This window comes from Macaca mulatta, chromosome 13 (genome assembly GCF_049350105.2).
Source record: "Macaca mulatta isolate MMU2019108-1 chromosome 13, T2T-MMU8v2.0, whole genome shotgun sequence".
NCBI classification, from domain to species: domain Eukaryota; kingdom Metazoa; phylum Chordata; class Mammalia; order Primates; family Cercopithecidae; genus Macaca; species Macaca mulatta.
The window spans coordinates 11,347,352-11,371,485 of NC_133418.1; the positions used below are offsets into that span (position 1 = coordinate 11,347,352).

General features: G+C 36.7%; 1 long non-coding RNA gene across 1 annotated transcript; it reads left to right on the forward strand.

Moving 5' to 3' along the window:
- The first annotated feature begins 5,039 nt into the window (after positions 1-5,039).
- LOC114671880 (uncharacterized) lies at positions 5,040-23,117 on the forward strand. Its single transcript, XR_003722023.2, has 5 exons — positions 5,040-5,133; positions 6,257-6,310; positions 6,548-6,647; positions 10,010-12,482; positions 20,751-23,117. It is a non-coding gene; the product is annotated as an uncharacterized LOC114671880 (long non-coding RNA).
- Positions 23,118-24,134: the final 1,017 nt, after the last annotated feature.

Below are 24,134 nucleotides of genomic sequence, written 5' to 3' on the forward strand. Positions count from 1 at the left end.
GGATTGTCTGAAATGGGAGGTCCTTCGCCTTACGTTGAACATGAACTCACAGTACCAGGGCTTGGGCTGGATGTTCAATTTCCCATCCTCCTTTTTACTTTGTGGAAACTTCAAGATTCAAGCCTGGAGCCTGGAGGGAAATAGCCTCTCCTCACTTCCCATGTGCAGGGATTAGAGAAAACTTCATCTCCCATAGCACTCTTTCTTCTGCAATGTAATTGCACATTTCCTTAATTCTCTCCTTTACCATATTCTAACTCGAAAGTGAAGACTGGCTTTTGTTTCTAACCATTATTTTCTACCTTCTAGTACAATTAATATTTTATTGAAAACCAAGAAGTTTTGAATATACTTCTTTTAAAGAAATGCCTATGAACATTAAACAGTAATATTAGAAGCATGAACAGAGAGATCTCTGAAGGCTCGGACAACAGCATTAAGTAAAAACAATGGCTCTTTCAGATTCTTTGTCTTCTCCCATTCCTGACCTTTTGAGATTATACTTCATAAAAATAGAACTATATTTATTCTTAGATGTTTTAATGATATTTTGCAAACATAGAATCAAAGAATTATATATCCATCAACTACACACCAAGCATGAAGAGAAGAGAGAGCAGGCCAAGAAGGCACTCCTTCTCATGTTCTTTGCTGGGCTCTTTGAATCTGAGTGATTTCTATATCATGTTCAACAAAATCTGTGAATATGTTTGGAGTATCAAACTATTTCCCGGGGAAAAGAGAGGGCGGGGATGCTACAAAGAGAAACAAGCTTGGTTCTCCCAATACGAAGTACATCCTAAAGGACGTTTCAACAGATTTACATGGTAATAAGGCCATTTGCTTTCATAAAATCATCTTTGTGGCTACTTGCCTAAAACATGCCTCATTTTCCTACCTGACTCAATTTGGCCAGGAGACAGCCCCATAATGGGTTTTGCTTGTATAATACACTTTGCTTAGTATTTCCCCCAGATAGAGGAAGAGAGCAGGAATAACTCTCTGTACTATGCTACTACTGTTGAGAAATGCCGCAGGCATTGAGCCATAAAGAAGTTCCACGGGAGCTTTGTGAGAGGCTTAGAAAGAAAAGAGGCTCTAAGATGAGGAAGGATCCCAGCAAAGAACATGAGAAGGCGTGCCTTCTTGGCCTGCTCTCTCTTCTCTCTTCTACATCCCCCCTCATGTGTCTATTTGGTTAATCCACGAAAAGGGCACTTCACCTATCAGATGGTTTTTAAGGATATGACATTACTGAAATGATGTCAGTAGAGATTTATTTGAAATTATAATACTATTCAGAACATATAGAGTATGTCAAATACTAGCTTGTCCAAAATGTATAAAACGGACTTAGAATCTTTTTTTTTTTTAAATACAGAAGCTTAAGCGCTTTCAGGAAGTCATGAATATTTAGTTTCAATGTGGGAAATTCACACCGTTACATGGAAAATAGATTCCTCGTAGGAGATCCCAGCCCAAGTATTCAAAGGGCTTTCAGGCTTTGGAGGTGAAAGAGACACAGTTTTTCTCGCCATTGACATAGCGTATGTCGGCTGGTTATCTTCTGCTTTCAGTCCACACAGCAAGAGGCATTTCGGCTGTCAAGCAGTGACACTTTATCAAGGAGGCTTTCAGAAAAAATGTGCTAGGGACACAGCGTGGCAGCATTAGCCAATGACATCGTCTCAGGACCCTTTCTCCCCCCCTATTTTTTTTTTTTTTTTTAAGAAATGGAGTAAAACTATTTTGTACAATCAAGGATGACCCTATCTTTTTCTTTGTTTGGTGTGCTTCATCCAAGAATGATAGCTGGGGCACATCAAAGTCTACTGCTGAGCATTGGAATGGGAGCCAGGGAACTCTAATCCATCTTTTTTTTTTTTTTCTCCACAATCCTGTGCTTAATAAATTTAAGCAAATCATCCCGCCTTTCTGTGCCTGAGCTTCTACAGCAACCAAATGAGGGTATCAGTATTTGTTCTACTCTCACTTTCGGAAAATTTGTCAGGAAATGTATACAATATATGAGTGCAGGTATGGGAATGCACCTATGTGTTTAAGAGTGTGCGTGTGTGTGTGTGTGTGAGAGAGAGAGAGATTGTTTTGTGGGAAGCAAAAAGATTAGAGTGATAGCTAAGCCTTATATAAGTATGCCATGCATTATATTATTATTTTTGTTGTATTATAAGATGGTTTATAGAAGCTAAATGCTATTTGATATAGACTGTACATTTTCTGAATTTAGAATAAGTTAGGGAGCTTTACTTATCTTTGAACGTTCACGTTTGGATATTTCAAAGCAACCGGACAATAAAACTTTATTCATTGATATCACATTTCACTGATACTTTAAGAACACCTTATGTTTTTAGAAATGATGATTTGCATATTTTCAGTTGTAGAATTTTATGGTAGGATCTTACTTTAAATGTTGCCATTATTTTGTATGTAAGGAAACAGAGGCATGGTGAGATTCTATGATTTGACCAAGCATATCATGTCAGAGCTGGAAACAATGCACTTGGTGACAACGTTTTGAGGAAAACCTGTTTCCAGGTGGCTTCTCCATTTAGGAATTATTCATTTTGTTTTCATTATATATGAAAGCCATTACCTCAGTGCCCTGGGGAACTTTGTCTAGTATCTCTCCAACCTTCCATTGTCCAAATCAAACATTGCTGTGTCCTTAGACTGAGGGTTACATATTGATTCTTCCTCTTTTCTCTCTCAAATTCCTCAGTCGACTCTGTAGGTACCTTGAATGAGTTACTGAGAGCTGATTTTTTAAATATATTTCACAACTAAAATGTTGCATTTAGATGTAATTGCCATCTAAAATAAGAGAAGTCAATGAACTAGGCTGGGAATATTGGTCACTCTGAGTCAGAATGTTGCAGGGGTCCTGGCACAAATATGAGAATGTATATGAAGGTGCATAGGTGCTAGAAGAACACCTATGACCCAACCCAAATGTTGGGAATATCCATGGAAGGCATCAGTTCTAGCTCCTCGGGAGTATCATATGGTTGAAGTCTGGGGTGATATAATCTATTTAATTATCAGTTTAATAACATGAGAATTGTAAATATGTGTGTATTCGTCTGCTAGGGGTGTTACAACAAAGTACAACAAACTGGGAGGATTCAATTGCACATTTATTGTCTTGCCACTCTGGAGGCTGGAAGTTTGAGATCAAGGTGTTAGCAGGGTGGGTTCCTCTGTGGGCTCTGAGGAAGGGATCTGTTCCAGGCCTGGTTCCTTGACTCGTACATGTTTGTCTTCTCTATGAGTCTTCTCGCATTGTCTTCTCTCTATTAATAAGTGACAGCGGTTGTTTGGGTTAGGGTCCTGAGAACCTCATTTTAACCAGATTTCCTCTATAAGTTCCCTCTCTTCAAATAAGGTCACATTTTCAGATTCTGGAGGTTAGAACTCCAACAACTTTCTTTTAGAGGGGTACAATTCAATCCAAAGCAAGGTGCTTTCTTTACTCCCTGTCTTCAAAGTGTAAACTATGACAAGTCTTCCCCTACTGTGAGGGGCTAATGATGAAAAACAAAAATGATATCCTGAGACAGTCTGGCATTGGACTTGGGATTGGAGGAGAAGAAGGGTTGCTTAGAATTGTTCTACTGGTTGAGATTATCATATAATCAGGCCATTTTCCACAGAGTGTCGGAGCATCAGACAGAGTTTGGGGAGTCTGATACCTCTGGAATACAGTGTTGTCCTTTTTCACTGTCTGACCTCTAGAGAGGGTCTTTTTGGTTGGACACTGTGTACAACAGCCCTTTCTATATCCCAAAGAAGGATTCAGCTCTCACCCAGTGGTCAGAAATCTGGGGCAGACAGAACTTGCCTATGCTGCTGCCAGTGTCCAGTACATCTCATATGAACTCTCCCCTTGTTCAAGGAAGAGCTATAACTAATTAAGTCAATGATAGACTGGATAAAGAAAATGTGGCACATACACACCCTGGAATACTATTTGACCATAAAAAAGAATGAGTCATGTTATTTGCAGGGACATGGATGAAGCTGGAAACCATAATTCTTAGCAAACTAACAAACAGAAAACTAATCACCGCGTGTTCTCACTCATAAATGGGAGTTGAACAATGAGAGAATGCATAGATACAGGGAGGGGTACCTCACACACTAGGGCCTGTTGAGGGGTAGGGGGCTGGGGGAGGGATAGCATTAAGAGAAATACTTAATGTAGATGACGGGTTGATGGGTGCAGCAAACCACCATGGCACGTGTGTACCTATGTAACAAACCTAAATAAATCTAAGTATGTTAATAAAATATAATTAACAATATAAGGCTGACATTACAACAAACAAAGGAAAATCCATAAAGCCCGAAACAATCCAGAAACAAAATCTAAATGATAAGTAATATTGATGTGCTAACATTCCTGATGGCATTTTCTTGTCTGTGTAACCAAGCTAAGTGTATTTCAATGGCAAAGAAGTGAAGAAGATAAGGTAGGCACTGGAGCTGAGACACTTACCTAAAGCTGGGTATGGACCTGCCTTTAGCAAAGGAAATTCATCATTCAATAAGGTAAGAAAATTAATGAAATTTGTCTTGGTCTGAGATTTGCCTGGAAAAACATGTCATCCACTGAGAATTTATAACCATGAGACTGCCCCACATGGGTTTGAGATTTGAACTTAAACTTCCTGCAAGGTAACAGAAAACCGTAAGTTAAGAAATTAACATAAAAACTCATCCAAGAAGTCACGGAAACAAGAAATACAGAATGTACCCCCCACCCAAGAAGTTGAGATAATGAAATGATCAAATGCAAATTATAAAATAATTATGTTTAAGATGAGAAACCTTCAGAGAGTTTTTCCTGGTGACTATATTAAATTACCTTCCCACCAACAACATACAAGGGTTCTCTTTTCTTTACGTAAGTTTCTTTAGTATGAAGAAACCAAGGCAGTTTTTAATGAAGGAAATACACAGGTGTGTGCCACCATACCCAGCTTAATTTAATTTAATTTAATTTTTTTGTATTTTAGTAGAGACAAGGTTTCACCATGTTGGCCTGGATGGTCTCGATCTCCTGACCTCATGATCCACTCGCCTTCACCTCCCAAAGTGCTGGGATTACAGGTGTGACCCACTGACCTATTTCTTGACTTTATAATGATCACCATTCTAAGTGGCATGAAAGAAACTTTATTCTAACTGGCAAGAAAGAAATTTTATTGCTGACATCTTTTTGCTTTCTCCCTTTGGTAACAACTCTGTAGTCTTTGACCTAGCCATTTTATTTTTAGGCATTAAAATGATCATCACATGCATCATTTAAAAAGAAATAAGCATTATCATTGTCATTATCACCATCATCATTTATTTAATTGATTAATTAAAGGATCAAATTGTTCTTTGTTAAATACATCTTGGTATGTGTAAAGAGTTGAGTGGCAGTTGTGGTTGGGCATACTAGTTCTGATGAAACATTAGGAGTTAAAACAGTAAATAATAGCTTTTTATTATATTATGATTATTATCCCAATAAATGCTCTACCAAAGTAAAGACATCCGTTGATGTAATTTTACATTCTTTAAACACTTTCTGATTGCTTTCTCTTACCCTTTCCTTTATTTCCCTCTATAGCAAAGATCTCATGACTATATATTAAAAACATTATAAAAACAAGCAAATGAATACACACAAAACAAATGAGTTTCTCAAGAAAGGAATTAGCCATAGTTCTAATTTGTGTAACTTTCAGCCATGGTTTGTTAACATAAAGATTATCTGTAAATCAAGCAACTGCTGTCTTGCTGGTTGGTAGCCTTCTTTTCCCCTGTGCACTTTCACATCAGTACATTGGCTCCAGAACACCCCGAATTTCAGAACTCCAGCAAATGACGCGAGGACCTGGTTGCAGGAAGAGTCATCCCTTGGGAAGTCTGTATCTTGCTTAAAGTGACAGTAAACACTTTTTCTTCCCCCTACCAAAAGTCTTTTTAACTATGCCCTTCGGTGCCAATTTAGAAAACAAAACGAGAACTTAGAGCAAATTTCTGTTTTTAGTCTGTATTTTCTTTTCTTTTCTGGTGTTTGCATGTTAAATTTTATTTATTGTGCTTAAGTAGAGTAGGTATTTTATTTTTTATTCTCTTTTTCTCCTTTCTTATATTTTTTTCCCATGGTTGAACTCAGTCCTCCGTAATTTTGATCGTCTGTTGCCCTTTGATTTACATTCACTTTTCCTCCTGTTCACAGCATTATTGGAAGGAATACAGCATTATGAAGCATTTTTCAAAATATAAAGTGGTGGTAAGTAGGTTTAGAATAATTAAAAGCTGTTCTCAGTTTCCTGTTCTCTTCCATCCCATCGTTTCAGTTTTGAGGATTTCCTTACACTACTCCAACTCTTTATATTTATCCAGCTTAAAATGGAAGTGAAAGCATTGTTGAGTTCTCAATTCCTCTCCTCTGGCACTAGGCTTCTGTCTATTTCTTCATGCATTTTTCATCTTCCATTAATATTTGTTGATCATCACAATATGGTAGGTGCTGTATAGCAGGGAAGGCCATCCAAAGCCACTTCAGCCACTGACGACGCAGAAAATGTCTTCTCAGCTGCTCTTGACTTCGGCAATACCATGTCTCTGTGAGTACTTAGAATCCACTTTCCAATAGTCATTTAGTCTTAAGAGAAGCTTTACCACTTTTCCTGTAGCTTTTTGCTCTCCCTTGAACTATTATTTACCATTAAATACTATTCATGTATTCATTCCTTTTTTGCTGTGAACAACATTTGTGAGTTAAACATTGAAGTTTGAAGCCATAAAAGAATCCACTTCATAGTTGCTATAAATAGTAACACTGTTTTACAACCTTGGCTCATGACTGAAATGTACCAGTAGAAAAAGTATTGATTCGTACTGGATTCCTTCTTGTTTCAGTCCCCAAATTAGTGTCATGTTGTTCTCTATTAAAATAGTCTTTTGGTACATCCTCCTGCTCCAAACATACCATATCTGGAGGATCATATACAGCCTGCCTGGGGAGATGCGCACTGTCATCATGGTTCCCAACCAAAGCAGGCAGTGGGGAGGCACTGCACTGGACTTTGGGATGCACTCACCTTCTCTCGCGTCCTTTATTGACTCTCCATAGGCTCAGGGCTCTGCTTTGATTGTGTCCACAGTGCATTCAGAAAACAGTTATTGGTGATGGCAGATACCTACAGGTCTTCCTAGCTAAGCTTTAGCAGAGTTGGGGGCAGGGGGAAAATGGAGGGGAGAAATCTGGCCCTGTCTACCCCAAGATGTATTGCTCTTACTCTCCTGTGTGGTCATTGTAAATCTAATACACCAGATGCTATTTTCATGGGACCTCATTAAACTGTCAGGAAAACTTTCGAGGGTCTAACCAGTGTCTCAGTAAACACCATCTCATAGTAGTTGTATTTATTTCTTTGCTATTAAAAAATGCAGATGAATCCACATTCAGGAACTTTTCTTATTTCTACCATTATTTCTATGACCCCTGTTAGATGTTAATTACATTTCTTAGCAGTACAGAAAATAATACTTTGGGTTGAAAACAAGTTCTATCCTTTCATAAATTTTGTCTATAATCTGATTTGAAAAGTTTGATGTTTCAGTATTAGGTGAGAAGGTAATGAAAAATTTTATTATTTGGTTTTATTAAAGATACAATAATCAGAGATTCTGTTTTTTATTTCATTTTTGTTTTATTTTAGTATTACAATGGAAAACAAAATGAATAAACAAAAGTTTAGAGAAAATTATGGTGAAGGAAAGAAAGAAGGATGCATTTGTGCAGGCACCAATAGACATAGTTGTAAAATGTATGAAGAATCGGTAATCTGAACATATTTTTAATTGCACTGGGCCTTTTCCAGACAACAATGTTCTAGAAAGTATCCTGTGAAGAGATTCTAGTAAGTGCTAGAAAGTATGTCTCTGAGACACTGTTGCTTCTGTAAGATAATTTTTTAAGACTTAGATGATGTTACAGCTAATAAAATGTACAATTATAATATCAGAGGTTGATTTTGTTTAAATGATTATCTGAGTAGGAGAAACAAATATAAAGGTGGAAAATGATGGGAAATGATTGGTTTAATTTTTCCCTACTTTTTAACAAGCTGAGGTTTTGTTTATATGTGACCTTGATTTCTCTGGGGAAGAAATCAGAACCATATGGCAAAATTAATCTAAAGAAGCAACACAAACTAAAACTGTGAGAAGAAATTGCAGCACTCATCAACACAAATAAACGCAGAAAAAAAAAATAAGAGAGTTTGGGCTCACAGCACATCTCCAACTAAACAAGAATCTGGACCCTGTTTTAATGATATCAAGTAACTGGTCACATAGGCAAATTATATACTTAGGTCTGGAAAATATTTGGGCTCACCATGATTTCTTATTTATTGTCTTAACATAGTTAAAATGAATTAGGACTTTGGATAAAATAATTAAATCTGACTTCATCTCCTACCAGAAGTTCTAGAGCTTGCCGTCTATGGGAGTTGGTGAAATTAGGGAAGAAATTTTGGTGGAAAAGACTCAGTAGAGAAGTACAGTTCAAATAGAAATGCATGAAAGATACAGTTAATGACCTTCGTATTGTGCATGCATTTTTCTGTAACAAGCTCACTATATATTTTTTGAAATTGATACTAAATATGTTGGTGTTTTCACTTTTTCACAAAAGGTGGGAAATAAGCTAGACATTGTTTCATTTATTTGGGATTTATAGGGACCCACTTCTTTAAACTCATAATCCTGGGTTTCAAATTTGCCACGGAATCATGATTACTAGATCGAATTTACAGGATCCTCTCAACATAAAATCTTAGTACTGCTGTGACCAACTGTGGTCATCACTACCTCCACCACCTCTCCCCAGGTTCCACCCTCGTCCCCAGAGCCTGTCCTCCAGTCATCCTTGTTTATTGCACCCTGAGACACTGCGCTAAGCTCTGCCCCATGGTATCTTGTTTCGTTTCTACAACATTTAAATAGATAAATATAATTTTTATTCAAATTTTACAGATAGGGAGATGGAGGCTTATGGTGGTTGAGTAACTTGTGTGAAGTCACACACCTGAGAGATGGACAGCTGGGCTTTGAATCCATCGAGTCTAATCCCAGAGCTCGCATGCTAACCTCCAAACCCTGTGCAGTGCATTCATCATATCTGATGTGGGGTAGGAAGTGCAGTCTGGTGCTTTGGAGCAGAGCAAATGTAAATGGCCCACCTGGGGACTGAACCTATGACCTCAGCATGATTAGCATGGGGCTAACGAACTAACTGAAAAGCAGAAGCATATTATCCAGAATCCTCTCATACGACTTGATTGTTTTCAGGGCATGCTATGAAAGTTGAGAGGGAAATCTATTAATTTTATTCACGCACACACACACTTGACCACTTCAATTCTCATTTCTAGACAATGTTAAAGACTTCAATTTACATATACAGACAAGTTTGCATATGCATATACTTCTGTATATATGCAAATGCATATGTATGTGAATACCTACAAACATAAACAACAGTACATATAAAATGTGGACCTCATCATAATTGTGCATTGATGCAGGCACCTCTATTTTTGTTCTTATAATTAATGTAGTGTGTATGTGGTCTCTACATGTATGTGTATAGTGACCAAAGCATCACCAATCTTGCATTTCAACAAAATTTCTGTACTTTACAGGCATTACTATTGTCACTGAAGCTCTAATGACAGAAAGATTGGACACTTTTGAAAGAGAAATTTATTTTTATGCTTCTAAAATGAAAACACAGTGTACCTTTCATTTCAAGCAGATGTAGGAAAATCTGAAGTTCTGAGCTGCTTTCTTCTTTTGGGAACTCTAAGGGCTTCCACGTAAAGTTTAAGTGATATTATGCCTTGTGGAATGAAAACATAAAGAAGGTATTATTTGGTGCTAATTATGCACAATGGTTTTATTTATGTTTCAATCACAGAGAAACACGAAAACAGCAGGGTGCTAGAGACAGCCAAACCTAGACCCCTCCCAGGTCTGTAATTTTCATCCCTGATGCTCTCTGAAATGGAGACAATCGCATGTCAAGGAGAGAAGGGTAAGAGTCATTGTGACTATTCCTCTGTGATCTCCCCTGAAAAGCGATTGCTTTATCATCGCCAAGAATTTCTGAATCCAAGTTAGAAAGGAAAAAAAAAAATGCTTGCCATGTTCTTAGTACCATTTGCCTTGACAGGAAAAACAACAGCATCTTGCCTCCTCAGCTTATTCCTCATCAGTGAACTCTTCCCCAAACAAGACACTCCACATCAGCCATTTGGGATCGCTTCCATCAGTGTTGTAACGAGCTCTTCTATGCAGTTTGTACTCACTGCAAAATGTACCGAAGCCAAGAGCAAGGAGTTGGTAATCTGGGCACCCACAGTTGTGATGAGGCATCTTCAGTGTAATCGTCCAAATCAAATATTTGGCTGTGCTTCTTCAGATGCAATATCTCATATTGTCACTGTTGAACTGGCAGAGGAGCGGAGCTCGCACTGGAAGAGATGCACCCGAGGGAGCTGGGGGACGGGGTAGACCAGAGGGAGGAGAAGAGTCCTCACAGCATTCACAGCATGCCTCCTCTTCCTGTAATACCTCTCGCCCTTTGTTCATCTCGGTCATTCCTCTAAAGCTGCTGCACCCCTTGGACGAGGGCCAAACCTTTATAAAGCCAAGGAAGAATAGTAGAAAAGCATACACCTCTTTGTGGTCGAATTTTCCTTTAAGCAGCAAAGATTTCAAATAATAGTTCTCATACTACTAGTATTTCACTATTATCCACTTCTAAGCTGTTATCTGTGAAGGTGACATGGCGGCATGCTTTTGAAATGCACCTTCTAGTCAATATAGCAATTCTCACATATGTTATTTCATTTGGTTCTTAAGACAACCCCATAAGCTAACAGTTCAGCTCAGGAATTGTTTTCCCCTTTTTTTTGTAGAAGAGACCCTAAGGCCTAAAAAGGACTAATAGCTCATACAAGGAGCTGGGAAGTTACCCTCAAAATCTGTGTCCACTCTTCCCGTCTGCTATGCTACATTTCCCGCAGGACCGTGATTGCTTTTCACAAAAATTTACAGATATTTTAGGAAATATTCACTCTCGTATCAGAAATGTGTCACCCTGTGCGGTACATTTTTCAGACTAGAAAACCTCTGTGGATTTCTTTAAAATTCGTCACAAACACAATATTGTTATTTATTTTTTTTCTTTTCTAGTTGAGAGGGAAAATTGAGTATATAAACACAGCTTCTCACTAACATTCCTATGTTACTTCTTTGTTCATATTATGCCCAGCTTAAATGGACTGGGTTGACTTACTCATCACTCTCACCTGGCTCCCTTGTGCTTAATCCTCTGGCACTGATCTCTGGTTTGTTTGTTTTCTCAGGTGCAGTTGATGGCTCCTGCTTCTAAATCCACGGATACACTTTCCTGTGGTGGCTACCTACTTGGAGTTCAGAATTTCACCTGTCTTTGGACTGCCTGTTTCTGAGTTTCACTCGCCTTTTGAGACCTATTGCTACTTGTTCTAGACCTCCTGTCACTCTGTTGGCATTTGTCTATTTCTTCATTATCAAATTTTTCTGATTGATAGGTTATTCTGCCTCCTGGTCCCCAGAAACTCCCCAGGTCTACTTCAAGATTATGTTTACCTAAATAATTGGTCAATTTTTACATCCTTGTTTCTCTCAAGACCTGATCATCTCAGTTTATTTATACAGGTTATTGATAGTTATTCATATAAGTCAAACGTATCAACTGCCTGCAGTATAATGAACATGATAGATTCAGATTACAATTTTTCTTGAAACTCAGGAGGGTAATTACAGACAAAAGCAAGAGAAAGTAAGCCATGGTAGAACCTTAAGCAGATAAACGAGTTGATGTAGAGAGTATTTACGACAGAATAGTCTAACAGTTCTATGAAGAATAGATTGGCAAATACGGCAACATGGCAGAGATCAATAAAAGCCATTTTAGTAAAACAGTGAAGAAAATAGCATGTGGGATTGAGAAAGAAAGGAAACTATGTATGAGGTATATTTCAAAGGAAAGAGTGATAGCTCTTTATTCATTAATCCTTCATCAGGCAGTCATTCAGTAAGTCAACACAGATTGAGCATATTTGTTAGGGATGGAATGATATGCCCTCACACCTGTGTTGAAGTCTTAACCCCTAGTACCTCAGAATGTGAACTTATTTGAAAATAGGGTGCTTGCAGATGTAATTAATTAAGATCAGATTTTAAAAATCCTCTTGTTTTTCCTTAAATATTGAGTGAGATGGACCGCTAATCTTATATGGCTGGTGTTCTTATAAAACAGGGAAACTTGGGCACAGACAGATGTGCATAGACAGAAGATGATGTGAGAAGACACAGGAGAAGATGGTCATCTACAAGCCAAGGTGAGAGGCTTGAAACAGATCCTTCCCTCGTACCCTTCACTTGGAATGAGCCAACTCTGCCAACACGTTAATCTCAGAATTCTACCCTACAGAACTGTGGGAAAATAAATGGTATTTGACCCATCCCAACTGTGGTATTTTGTTAAGGAAGCCCTAGAAAATTAATGTAACATCGAAGGTGAGAAACACTCTTCTAGACACAGGAAACGTAATGGGTGGGGATGTCCCCAGCTTGGAGGAACCAGTGAATTCATTGTTCAGGCAAATAAAAGTGCACACCATGGTGACTGTCACTGCAGAAATAGGAAGTAATTGCACCTGGAAAAGAGGCAAGCTCCACTGAAGAGGTGATATTTGATCTGGAATTTAAGGATGGGCAGAGGCCAGGGTTAGTGGCTCACTCCTGTAATCCCAGCACTTTGGGAGGCCGATGTGGGCAGATCACCTGAGGTCAGGAGTTTGAGACCAGCCTGGCCAACATAGTGAAACCCCCTCTCTACTAAAAATACAAAAATTAGTCAGGCATGGTGGTGCACACCTGTAATCCCAGCTACTCAGGAGGCTGAGGTAGGAGAATTGCATGAACCCAGGAGGCAGAGGTTGCAATGAGCAGAGACCACACCACTGCACTCCAGCCTCAGAAACAAGATCGAAACTCCGTCTCAAAAAAAAAAACAAATAAATAAAAATAAAAGGATGGGCAGAAATTTATGAGGAGGAAGCGTATTCCAAAAAGAGGCAAAGACATGGGACTTGAAATGACTTAGAGAGCTACAAGAATGTGAGGGTGGCAGGAGGGGATGTGTCCTGGGAGGGAGCTGAGAAATGACAGACCACCGAAGGCCAGAATAAGGGTGGTTCAGCTAGAAAGTGTTTATCCTAAAAACGAATCTGGAATTAGGATTCAGAATTCGAATTTAGGATTTTTATCCAAAAACTAATTAAGAATAATGAACATTTTAGAATCAGATCAGTGACATGAATGTATTGGATATTTTTGGAGGATAACTTTAAGAGGAATGTAACAGGTAGGAGGAGTGACAAAAGGAAGCAGCCTGGGCTCGGACAGGAGGCTGGCCAGGTGTCCGGTGAGAGAGCATGAGGCAACAGACTCAAGCAGTATCAGAGTGGTTAGTGGCGGAAAGGCAAGAACCCAGGGGCATTTATGAGTACAATTAGCTTGAGTTAGAATCCGAGGATGCAAGTGGTGAGAGGCAGGAGTGAGATGAAGATAATTTTAAATTAACCTAAACTTTCAGGACTTAGCATAACGCCTGGCAAATAGCAGGGGCTCTACAAAGGTTAATTATTCAAGTGACTCCCAGTCACCCCAGTTAGAAACCTAGGTGTAAACATAAGAGGCAGGATCCATTTAGAGGAAGAATTGGAAGGGGTGAGGTTGATTTGTTCCTTCACTCATTAAAAATGTACATTGAGTGGCCGAGTGTGATGGCTTATGCCTGTAATATCAGCACTTTGGGAGGCCGAGGCAGCAGATCACAAGGTCAACGAGACTATCCTGGCTAACACAGTGAAACCCCGTCTCTACTAAAAATACAAAATAAAATAAAATTAGCTGGGAATGGTGGCGGGTACCTGTAGTCCCAGCTACTTGGGAGGCTGAGGCAGAAGAATGACGTGAACCCGGGAGGTGGACTTTGCAGTGAGCCGAGATTGTGCCACTGCACTCCAGCCTAGGCAACAGAGCGAGACTCCATCTCAAAAAAAAAAAAAAAATTACATTGAGTTTCTGTTCTCTGCTGGAGATTGAGAACGGATACAGAGTTTCTTTTAAAACAAAGTAGATTACAGTATCAGAAATATTTTGAGAATTAGTAAAAAACACATATTGCTAATGCTAAGAATATTCTGATCTACAGTTGACTTCCACAAAAGCAAGAAACAAACAAAAAACAGAACCAGATAATTTTATGCTACATAATTTATTTCAAAGTACTTTATTTATTTATTTTTTTTTTTACCACTCAGTTCATCTTAAAAAGTTGTCTGACTGAAATCTTGGATAATGAAAGCTAACATAAATACTGCACATACAAAAGAGGACACTCAACCAAAGGAGAAAAAAGAGAAACTCCAAAATAATTGTCAAACAATCTGATGGAAGAGAGATATGAAAAATCTTGCCATCAAATTTTCAAATGCCAGAGAGATTTCCAAATCCAACTCACCTTCCTCCTTTTCTGTTGTCACCACAGGTGGGCTGTTGGGTATTCTCAGACACCATTTTCTCCACATCAGCCCTGGATCCCAACCCTCATGAAGCCTAGGCCCCTATCACTAACTCCTTTCTCTCAATCTCTTCCTGTGATCATCCAAGTCTCTCCCATCTTGTAAAAAGGCTCCCCCCTTTGCTGCCACTTTTATATCTCTGGTTTACCTTTGCATGACCAGGCTTCTTTAAAGTGTCTACAAGGCTACTCACTCATTCTCCTCCAACTACCTCCCTCCCTCCTGCTCCATCCCCACCCTTCACTCAGGGCAGTCTGTCTCCTGATTCCCTGACACCACTGAAACTGCATTTACCAGAGAGATACCAACAAAATATCTGGGTCTGACACAATAGCAATTCCTACCTTTCTTACTCAAACTTTCAATCACATTTGTCATTATTGATCACTGCCTCTTTTTGAAACGATGTTATCCTCTTGTTTTTCCTTAAATTTCCCTAATTCTTCCCTTTAAAACCTTCTCCTGAGTTTTTTTCCTTTAGTAAGCCCTCAGATCACTAGTTCCAAAGCTTTAATATGAATATAAATTGCATGGGCCTCACCATAAGAGACAATGGTTTTATAGATTTAACAAGCATCGAATTGCTTCTAAGTCAGGGGATTCCCTTGAGAATCTCTGCCTTAAAGTTAGTGTTCATCAAGAATCCATCTTAAGCCATGATCTGTCCTGATTCCACAACCACCCCTACTGAAATTTTCATTTACTCCTGTAGCTTTAATGCCTATCTAGACCTTGATGGCTTCCCAAACTCTGCTTTCATGCCGTAACTACTCATGGCTTCCAGAGCTGATATCCAGCTATCTACTAATTTCTCAACTTGAATACATAGATCTGTATAAATCACAGCCCTCAAACTTCACATGCTCAGACTAGACTCATGATAGTCCCCTCTCAGTATGTCTTCCCTGTTTTTGTATCTAAGCAAATAGCTGGTTGCCCAGGATACAAGCCAGTGCCTCATCCCAGAGCCTTTGGTCATCAAGTGCTGTTTTCAATGAAATGTGCTGCACTCACCTCACTTCGGTGACTCAGTATATCCTTTTTTTGTGCCTAACACATGATTGTTCCTATTTATCCTTCAAGTCGTTTAGATTTCTATTCCCCTGGGGACCATTTCTCACATTGTTTAGGACCCAGCTAGGTTCTTCCATTAAATTTCATACATCAATATCATAAGATGTAATATATTTTATTGTAATTATTTATTTAGCCTTTGGCCTCCATCTCTAGATTGTCATATTATTACTGGGAGGGTTTATGTTTTACTCTTTACCATTAGTATCTTGCACCTATGCCTCATTTGATGGAAAGTAAATAATTTATTGTTGAATAAATGACTACATAATCCAACATGACAAACAAAATGCAGGCAAAAGTCCTTGCAGAAGTTTTGGCCTCTCGAGTAAAAAGGCGTACCCTCATCAGAAGAAAGTGGATTGTCCTTTGTCCTATCTGGAATATGAATGTGTGCTAACTCACCAGTAATATACTTTCAAAATCTTCACAAAGTTTAATTTTAAATTTTAAGGAAATTTATCAAACATTCTAAAATTTCTACATTACATTTTCTTCCTCTCTTTCGGAATCTGGTAATTTATTTTCCTACAGGTTCAAGGACTTCTCTTTCAAAGGCTTTGTTAGTGATTCTGGAAAGGAGTTAATATGTCTCTTTCCTCCTCATAGGATACAAATGAAAATTATTCTAACATTTCTACTTTGAAGAAAAGTCTGTTAATCTTAAAAGAGAGAACTAAAGTTCAAATCAAAGAGTTGCTCTTTCTCTTTGTTATCTGTTGAAATTATCACAACAATTTCTAACTAGGGAGCTATTTCATTTGTTATACTTAACTGAAAGGAAATATTACTAATCTTTGGCGTTTTTAATCATCTGAGCTTCTTAAATGTCTGTGTTCTTTTTCGTACACATTCTTGAAGAAATTCATTATATTTCTTTTTCTTTTGAATTTGATTTTTTCATTTCACCAAAGTCAAATATTTCCACAAGCCTTACAATGAAAATTCACCAGGACCTTGTCCTTTCTGTTTCAGTCTCCAGTTTCCAGAGGCCATAATTTTCAACAGTTTTAGTCATGCCTTATGATTTAGACTTCCATAATTTTTACTTGTATTATAATTGTTATTTCTTTTTCTATACTGTATTTTTAATGATTCCATTTTAGTATGATCCAATGACTTTCTATTGTGAAATATTTAGATTTTATGCCAAATATTATTTTTGATTGCATCAATATTAGATAATTAAATTATTATCATTTTACAAATATTATTGAAGGTAGGCTATGAAGAATTCAACAATGCATTTTATTTCTTTTGTTTTTTACTTATTTTTACTTTTTCTGTTCAAAATACTTCTAGTTGTTATTATAGTTAATAATTTTCCATTTTTGCATATGTGATATGGTGTGTATTATACAACTATTTTCTTTTTAATAGATTATGTTTCTGTTATTTTTGCATATATCCAGCTGTAGGGGTTAAATATGCTATTTGAATTTATTACAATTCAACATAAACTGATATTCTTATCACTTCCCAGACAAAGCAAGAGGCTTAAATTCCTTAAATTCAACTATACTGCTCCTTGTGCTATTTTCATGAATTTTAAATTTATGTATATCTAAACTCCACATGATTTTCTTATTGCTATTATTGTGTACAGTAAATATTCATATAGATTTATGAAAGTATTTACCCTTTGTTTTTCTCTTTATTCTTTCTTGCATTTCTGTTTACACCTAGGTTCATTTTCCTTCTGCCTAAACAATTACTTTAGTATCACTTTTTCTGTGGGTTTGCTAACAATACATTCTGTTTTCTCTTACATGAAAATGTCCTCATTTTACTTTTATTTTTTTAAGGACCATTTAGCTGGGTATAGAATACCAGTTCACCAGTTATTTTTATTTTCTTTCAGCTCTTTGTTTCCTGGCTTCCCATGTTTTAAAAGAAGTTAATTGCCAGTCTTACTATTGCTTCTTTGATAATAATGTGCCTTTTGGTTTTTATCCATCCTTGGCTTTGTCTACTCTCTAAGTATTTGTCATTGGCTTTCTGTATTTCTATTCTTATATGCCTATATATTTTTTCTTTTATATTCTTTTTGAAAGCTGTATTAGTTTGTTTCTGATATTTATGCTTAGAGTTTATAGTGCTTTTGAAGTATGCAATTTGATATCTCTCACTAGTTTTAAACATTTTCAGTCAGTATCTTTTCAGATACTGCTTCTATCTCATTGTTTCTTAGACTTTTGTGACTACAATAAAAAATGAATTAGATATTTCAGTATAACAAACACACACACACACACACACACACACACAAAATACATTTCTTATTCCCTTTTCATTATTCTTTATTCTTTTTTGTCTGTGCTTTACTCTAAGTATTTCCTACAGAATCATCTTCCAGTTCATTGATCCTCTCTTCAGCTACATGCAATCTGCTTCTAAGCACATGTAATATCTTATTTTTTCTAGATAAATTTTATTTAGTACTAATTCTCTTTACTTCTAGAATTTTCATTATATTTTATTTTGATTTTGAAAATATTGGTACAAATTCTCTATTTGTTTAGTATATAATTCAGTTGCTTTAAAGTCCAAGTCTGTTCACTATAATAGGGATGTGTTTTTGTTGTTGTTGTTGTTGTTGTTGTTTTGTTTTTGTCTTTATTATTGGTAGGTCTTAGATTTGTCTGAGAGCTTATTTTCCATTCCAAGAGCTGATGGGGTTTGATATTCCACCACACTTGTAAACCATTATGGGAAATCTCTGTTTAAGAATACAGAAGAGGTCACCAATTATATCAAGCCATTGTACAAATTAGAAAAGGGTTAACTTCCTGGAAGGACTCAGACTTGAGGGCTTAGACATGAGAGGTCTTAAATTAGTGAATTGATGGCTTTCTGTGAAGAATAAAGTAACTTTTCCTCTCTCACCTGACACAACTTAAAAACATGAAGCATGGTAAATACAGAGTAAACTGAATTTCAGCCTGTACTCATTCTGTCAGTGAGGTTTTTTTGTGTAAGGTGCAAACTAAGAAGCCGTTCATCATGGTCCCACATGTGGGTTGCCATAAATAAAATGTGATCCACAAAGTTTGAATGGAACCAAAGAATTTTTCAAGCCTGTTCTGAGAATATGAGGTCTGAATCTATTTAGTCTATAAAGTTTAAAATCTAATAAACATATATACAGACATACATATATCTATAGAATATAAAATTTGCTATTAAATTTTGATATAACTAACATGTAAAAAAATTACCAATGTAGTATATTAAGATATTATCAAAAACACATATAAGAGACTTTTAGAAATGTTGGCAGGGGAAACTATGAACTGATACAGGTAGTTAATATCAAAAGCTCTGCCAATTTCTTTCATTCATAGGATAGTCTCTTTTATTGCACAAATAAACACTTCCACCAAGACAATGAAGACAAAAATGACAATTATATAGGAGAGAGAAAATTACTGGAGCAGTTTTGTGGACTGGATCCAGTTATAAGTGCCCATTTACTGAAGCTTAATATAGAGCCTCTACACTGAGCTTTTTAGACAATTTATAAAAGAAAATAATAAGTGACCAAAATAAGCAGTAATGCTTCTTTTTAGGGAAATAGCAAAAAATTATCTCAATTTCTTGGTGAGTCGCTCATATATATTTATAACATATATTATGTTTATTCATCTTTTATTTTCTACTTCACTGCTTATACTGTCAGGGTATCTGACTCTGAGAGGTCCTACGAAAAATCATATAAAGTCAAGAGAAGAACAGTTTTTTGTTTGTATGTTTGTCTGTTTGTTTGTTTGAGACGGAGTCTCGCTTTGTCCCCCAGGCTGGAGTGCAGTGACCGGATCTCGGCTCACTGCAAGCTCCGCCTCCCGGGTTCACGCCATTCTCCTGCCTCAGCCTCCCGAGTAGCTGGGACCACAGGAGCCCGCCACCTCGCCGGACTCATTTTGTTTTTGTAATTTTAGTAGAGACAGGGTTTCAGTTTTTATACTCCAGTAAGGAGTTTCTTTAAATAGCTATTTCCTTCTATTTCTTGTCATCTTTAAGAATTGTAAAGGGTCAGTTCTGATGTCTGTTTAATCAAAACTATTTAAATAAATAGCCTTTTTTTTTTTTTTTTTTTTTGACGGAGTTTGGCTCTGTCGCCCAGGCTGGAGTGCAGTGGCGTGATCTCGGTTCACTGCAAGCTCCGCCTCCCAGGTTCATGCCATTCTCCTGCCCCAGCCTCCCAAGTAGCTGGGACTACAGGCAGCTGCCACCACGCCCGGCTAATTTTTTTTTTTTTTTTTTTTTTTTTTGTATTTTTAGTAGAGATGGGGTTTCACCATGTTAGCCAGGATGGTCCCGATCTCCCGACATCCTGATCCGCCTGCCTCGGACTCCCAAAGTGCTGGGATTACAGGCTTGAGCCACCGCGCCTTAACATAATTTTTTAAAGGGCCATTTCAGAGGCAGTGTGGAAGCAGATGCAAGGACTGGCTGTATACTATCATTAACTTAATGGTTTAGGTGACACTTGTTTCTCTCTGCAAGTATCTGTTTTTCCTCAGATTTCACATCAGTTATGTGTCCTTCATTTCTCTGAAAAAGTTCAAGGAAAATTCTTAATTTAGATTTCATCCCACTTTTTTCTCCTAAGTGTGGGACATTTTTAGCTTTCCTATATCTTCAAGATGAGCTGGAAGCCCTACATGCTACATATTATTTTTAACTTTTTCTCATTTGAAATATCATAGATTTATTTCTAGTAAAATATATTAATATTTAACTCCATTTATTTAAATAGCTGCATAATATTCTGAGTATGCATATTGCCATAGTTTATTTAATCAGTCTCCTACATATAGGCATTCAGTTTTACTAAACTGTTTTTAACCATTATTACTCTTACTACTTGTTAGCACCTTTATTTTATATATGAAGCACACACATCAGGGTAATGGAAACCAACTTCCTTTTTATCTGTTTCAGGCTCCATATGCAAATGGACTGGGGCATGACTCAGTCATAGAGAACCAAACCAACTATGGCATGCAACAGATGGCAGGATTTAGAAGATTCCACTCTGTATCTCCAGCACCCAATGTAATTGGGAACACCAGTGGTTCGTGGTCCAAGAATAACGGAAATGTCTCATGTGACAATTGTGAAATATTTTTGGACCATTAGAGCTTACTAAACAAATTTATTGAAACTTCGAATCTGGGCTAAAAGACAGACAAGCTTTAGAAGTTAATTTATGACTGAACAGATAATTTTAGCTTCCTGGAATATTTACATTTTAATGGTGCGAGGAGGAGAAAACTCCAGAAACATAGTGATATTCCTGAATTATAGAGCAGGGGACATGAATCTTGTCTTTCTCCTGATGGAAATATTTTACATTTTAAAGGGTTAGAGTAAGAAGCTAAGATCTTTTCCATTATGTTTCCAAAAAGGCTCTCAGAAGAGGAAGGGTGAGCAGTCATGTTTATCTTATATTTAAACATTCAGATTCACGTTTTAGGGGATTACTCACCTACAGCAAGAATCCCTTACATGTAGGATGACATCCGTCTTTTATCACGTCACCTCAAGAGAAAAAATTTGGGTGCTAGGGAATTTTGTGAGTATTTTTTACTATAAGTAAATAGCACTAATCTGTTGTGCTACAGAAAACTTGTGAGTGAATTACGAATACCATAATAAATATAAGTGTAAAAAATTTAACATACACAAACTTCAAACTACAGGAGCGAGAGAAAAAAACATATAAAGATGTTACGTTGCTGACTTTGAGGAAGTTAGGGGTCACAAGTCAAGGTATGAAGGAAACCTCTAGAAGTTGAAAATGGCAAGGAAAATAATTTGGGGTAGCAAAGAACTGTAAAATTAAATAACTTAAACTTAATTTAAGCTTAAATCTCTTGGAACTTTAAATTATCTTGAGCCATGAAGGAATGTGGCTATGCAGCCTGAGACATGTGACATGCAGCTGCCAACTTCTGCCTTTTTTTTTTTCCATAAGTAATTAAGACCAAACACACCAGAGGCAGAACTACCTGGGGTCAAAAAGTAATAATCTTCCCTGGAATGTAGCAATCTGTAACCAACCAAACCACTGCGACACATGCACCTGGTCTTGTATGGAAAATGCTGTGATTCTGCTGAAACTTCTTTATTTCTACCTAGATAAGTGAAACCTTAACTCCTCCACTTGGGGAATGCTGAGCCCATTCATTCAGAGCCTGTGTTTCTCGTATGGCTATCCTCAAGCTCTGTGCTTGAATAAACTCTGTGCTTAATCATATGTTCTAAATCTCATTATTTAAGGTTGACAAAAGGTAAAAGAAAAACAAACGGGGGCTTTGAAAAGCTACGACATGATTCTGGGAATCCAGAAGGCCGTGTGCATGCACATTGCCATTCATGTGCATAGGGAAAACCTGAGAAGGCCCTAATCTCTCACTTCTGGCTTTGATGCTCTGTACAAGCAAGTTGCAAAGACTAACACAGAGTTGTAAACCACCTGCGGAAGCACTAAAGGCGTGCCCCAACACACAGACCCACCTCAGCAAAGATGGAGGATGCTAAAAGGAATTGAAAAGTGAGTATCATGAACAATTCTCTGCCCACAGATTGAACAACTTAGATAAAATATACCAATCCCTTGACAGACACAAACTACCAAAACTCATTCAACAAAACATAGATAACCTGAATAGTCCTATTTTTTAAGAAAATTAAGTTTACGGTTAAAAACATGCCAAAAATTTTTTTAAAAAAAAAGATGGTTTTACGGCTGGATTACACTAAACGCTTAAGGAAGAAAATAATACCAATTCTCCATACTTCATTCAGAAAGTAGAATGAGAGGGAACACTTCCAAATCATCCCCAAACCAGACAAAGACATCACACACACAAAAATTACATAATCTCTCATAACTATAGATGCAAAAATCCACTAAAATGTTACCAGTTTACATTTGTAATATGTAAAAGGGTTAATACATCACAGCTTAGTTGGATTCTCACCAACCCTATGAAGTCACATTTAGCACTGAAAAAACAATCAATACAATTCACCGTATTAATGGACTATTTAAGAGAAAACATATAATCATATTAATAGATGCAAAAAAAGCTTTTATTAAAATTAAACACCCATTCATAATAATAATTAAGTAAACCTCTCAGCAAACTAAGAATAAAAAAGAATTTTTTTCACTTCACAAAGGATATCTTCAACAACCTACATCTAACATTATATTCTATGATAAGAGACTGGATGTTCTCATCTGCCATGGAAGAATGTATGTTCTTACCACTCCTGTTCAGCATTGTACTGGAACCTAGTTAGTGCAATCAGACAAGAACACAGAAAAAGAAAGAAAGAACAAAACATACAGATCTGAAAAAAAAAAAAAACAACTGTCTCTATTCACAGATAATATATTTGTCTATGTAAAAAGAGCCCCCCAAATCTACCCAAAAAAGCTCTAGAACTAATAAGATTAGCAAGTTGGCAAGATGCAAGGATTCCATATTTGGAATTTAACCATATTCCTATATAAGAGCAATGAACAATTAAAATTTGAAATACAAACAAATACCACTTATAATTGCAGAAAAATAATAAAATAGGTAAAAATAAAATAAATGCAGGATCTGTCTCCTAAAAATACAAAACATTGATGAAAGAAATAAATATTATTAAATAAATAGAGATACATACCATGTTCATAGATTAGAAGACTCGGTATAATTAAATTGTTGATTCACAGAAATTTGATCTATATATTCCATGCAATCCCATTGAAAAACTCAACAAAAAAAATTTTCATAGCTTTTTACAAGTTAACTTTAACATTATATGGAGAGTCAGGTGACTTACAATATGAAAAAACAACTCTGAACAAGAATAAAGTTGAAGAACTCAAACCATCTAATTTTAAGGTGTACTATAAAAATATTGTAATCATTACACTAAAATATTGATGAAATGATAAATACATAAACTGATGGATGAAATAGAGGACCCCAAAGTAGACCCATACTGATATAATTTATTGACTTTTGATAAAAGTGCAAAGACAATTCAATGAAGAAATAATATTTTCAACAAAAGGTATTGGAACAAATTTGTATACATATGTGGAAAAGTAAAGTTTAAAAGATACATTACACTTTTTATAAAAATTAACTCAAAATGGATCATAGGCTTAAACGTAAATATATAGTAGCATAGGAGAAAATCTCTCTAATTTGGCATTTGGCAATGATTTGAGGAATATCACACTAAAAGCACAAACCAGAAAAGAAAAAACAAAATTTGATAAATTACACTTGCCCCAGATTAAACTTTTATTCTGTG